Below are 2,954 nucleotides of genomic sequence, written 5' to 3'. Positions count from 1 at the left end.
AAGGTTGAGGGGATGCGCTGCTGATTTCAGAGCTATTTCTATACAGCCAGCTCTGCCACCCCAGCACTCCTCCTTCCCTAAGAACCACCAACCCAAACCTTATGAAAATCTTAAGCAGGCTCTGTGCTCCTGCTCTGATCTGCCACTTAATTCCTCCCACCAGGTGGGCCTGGGGCTGGAAGTAGCTGCAGCTGTAGTTCTGTAGCTGCACCACCCCTGCTGCCCCTGGGGTGGTGGCCGAACCGCGAACTCTGTCCCCTGCAGCTTTTCCCACTAACCTCTGTTGTCTTTGATGTTTGTGGGTTGAGAAGTCTGGTAACTGCCACAGCTCACTGATTCAGGGTGCTAGGGCCTGTTCCGCCCGGCTCCTGGTTTGGTTGGTCCTGCCACCACCCACCCTGAGCTCTGCCCCTCTCTGCTCTGTGCGCGATAGAACTCATCCAGTGACCATCCAGGCTGTCCTGGGCTTTACCCCTGCTTCACTCTGCTATTTTGTGGGTTCTGCAGTTCTAGAATTTCTTCAGAGTCATTTTTTATAGGATTTTGGAGGGACCTGGTGGGGAGCTCATGCAAGACCCTGCTTTCCAGCTGCCATCTTGGTTTGAAGAAACTGATGGATATATTTTAAAAGGTTTTTTTTTCCTTCTCTTCCATCTGAAGGCAAGAGACATGAATACTATGCCCTTTGGGCATAGCTCCAAATTACTCTCCAGAATGGTTGGATCAGTTTACAACTCCGTCAATTTTCCTGTTTTGTCATACTAGCCAATCTGACAGGTGTGATGTGGTACCTAAAAGTTGTTTTGATTTGCATTTCTCTAATCAATAGTGATTTAGAGCATTTTTTTATAAGGCTACAGATATATTTAATTTCTTCCTCTGAAAAGTGCCTGTTCATATCCTTTGACCATTTGTCAATTAGGGAATGACTTGTATTCTTATAAATTTGACTCAGTTCTCATAGTTTTAGAAATGAGGCCTTTATCAGAAATATTTGGTTGTAAAAATTCTTTCCCAGTTTTTTGCCTCCCTCCTAATCTTTGATGCATTGGCTTTGTTTGTACAAAAATTTCTCAATTTAATGTAGTCAAAATTATCCATTTCGCATTTTATAATGTTCTCTATCTCTTGTTTGGATATTAATTTTTCTGTCCTCCATAAACCTGTCAGGTAAAATATTCCTTGCTCTCCCAGATTGCTTATAGTATCAGTCTTTATATCTAAATTGTGAACATAGTTTGACTTTGCTTTGGTATATGGTATAGGATGTTGTTCTATGCCCAGTTTCTGCCTTACTATTTTCCAGTTTTCCCACCAGTTTTTGTCAAATAGTGAATTCTTATCCCAGACGCTGGAGTCTTTGGGTTTATCAAACAGTAGATTACTATAGTCATTGACTACAGTATGTTGTGTACCTAACCTATTCCATTGATTCACCACTCTATTTCTTTCCCAGTGCCAAGCAGTTTTGATGATTGTTGCTTTAAAACACAGTTTAAGATCTGGCTAGGTCACCTTCCCTCACATTTCTTTTCATTAATTCCCTTGATATTCTGGACCTTTTGTTCTTGCAGATGAATTTTGTTATTATTTTTTTCAAGCTCTATAAAATAATTTTTTGGTAGTTGGATTGGTATGGCACTAAATAAGTAAATTAATTTAGGTAAATTATCATTTTTATTATAACTTTTATTATATGATTGTCATTTTATTATATTAGCTCTGCCTACCCATGAGCAACTGATATTTTTCCAATTATTTAGATCTGACTTTATTTGTGTGAAAAGTGTTTTGTAATTGTGTTCAAATAGTTCCTGGGTTTATTCTGGCAGGTAGACTCCCAAATATTTTATAATGTCTACAGTAACTTTAAGTGGAATTTCTCTTTCTGACTCTTGCTGTTGGGCTTTATTAATAATATATAGGAATGGCAAAGTACACACTTAATAAATGATTGTTGACTCACTACCTTTGTTAGAGGAAGGGAATGAGAATATAGTGAGGAGGCTAGGGATTGTGGTGGATTAGAGTAGCATTTAGATTATTGAGAAGAGCACCCTGGCACTATAAGAAAAAAGGAGTAAACTTGAGGCTCTCCTTACTCCCTCCCATCTTCTCTCCGTGTTACTTGGATGGGAACCCAGAAGCAGGGGCCATGGTGGTCTTAGGTAGCAGGAATAGGAATAAGGGGTTTTAGGAGAGGGAGTGCTTGTGGCTATTGGTTTGGAGCTGCTGTTCTAGAATGATTATCTATTCACATGTAAGAGCCCAATGTCAGATTTTGAAAATTGGAGACTGTATAGCTATGTGTATATGAATATAATACATACATATACTTATATATGTGTTTATATATATCTATATCTACGAATACAATACATACACACATGTTTATGTATGTGTGTGTATTTATGTATTTATCTCTTGCCAAGAAAACCTGAAATGGGATCACAAAGAGTTTGACATGACTGACAAATGACTGAACAGCAAGAAAATCTATATGTATATCCATATCCATATCTATCTATCTATCTATCTATCTATCTATCTATCTATCTATCTTTCTATCATAATTTTCTTTAGTATCAGCTGGCCAGTTCTTTCTATTCTCACTGTGTCACTGCCTGGCACCAGCAGCACAGAACCTCCTCAGAGGAGTTAGTTAACTCTACCTAACACCACGTATGTACTGTTATAAATATACTCACATTGTCTAGGAATAAACAATACTCATTTGGAAGCCAGGAACATTTCAATTATATTTTACATTTATTCGTTCTGAATATAATGGTATATCCCCTGAACAGAGTATGGGGAATACAAGGACTCAGCTGGACGCCAGTCCTTTTATTGACTCCCAATTTGAATCTCCCACCAGGGTCTTCATTGGCCAGATGCAGCCCCCTGACTGCCTATACATCATGCCTTCCTCAAATGGCTCATTTAAGCATGTG

This window comes from Trichosurus vulpecula, chromosome 2 (assembly GCF_011100635.1).
Source record: "Trichosurus vulpecula isolate mTriVul1 chromosome 2, mTriVul1.pri, whole genome shotgun sequence".
Taxonomy (NCBI): domain Eukaryota; kingdom Metazoa; phylum Chordata; class Mammalia; order Diprotodontia; family Phalangeridae; genus Trichosurus; species Trichosurus vulpecula.
This window is presented reverse-complemented; position numbering follows the sequence as displayed.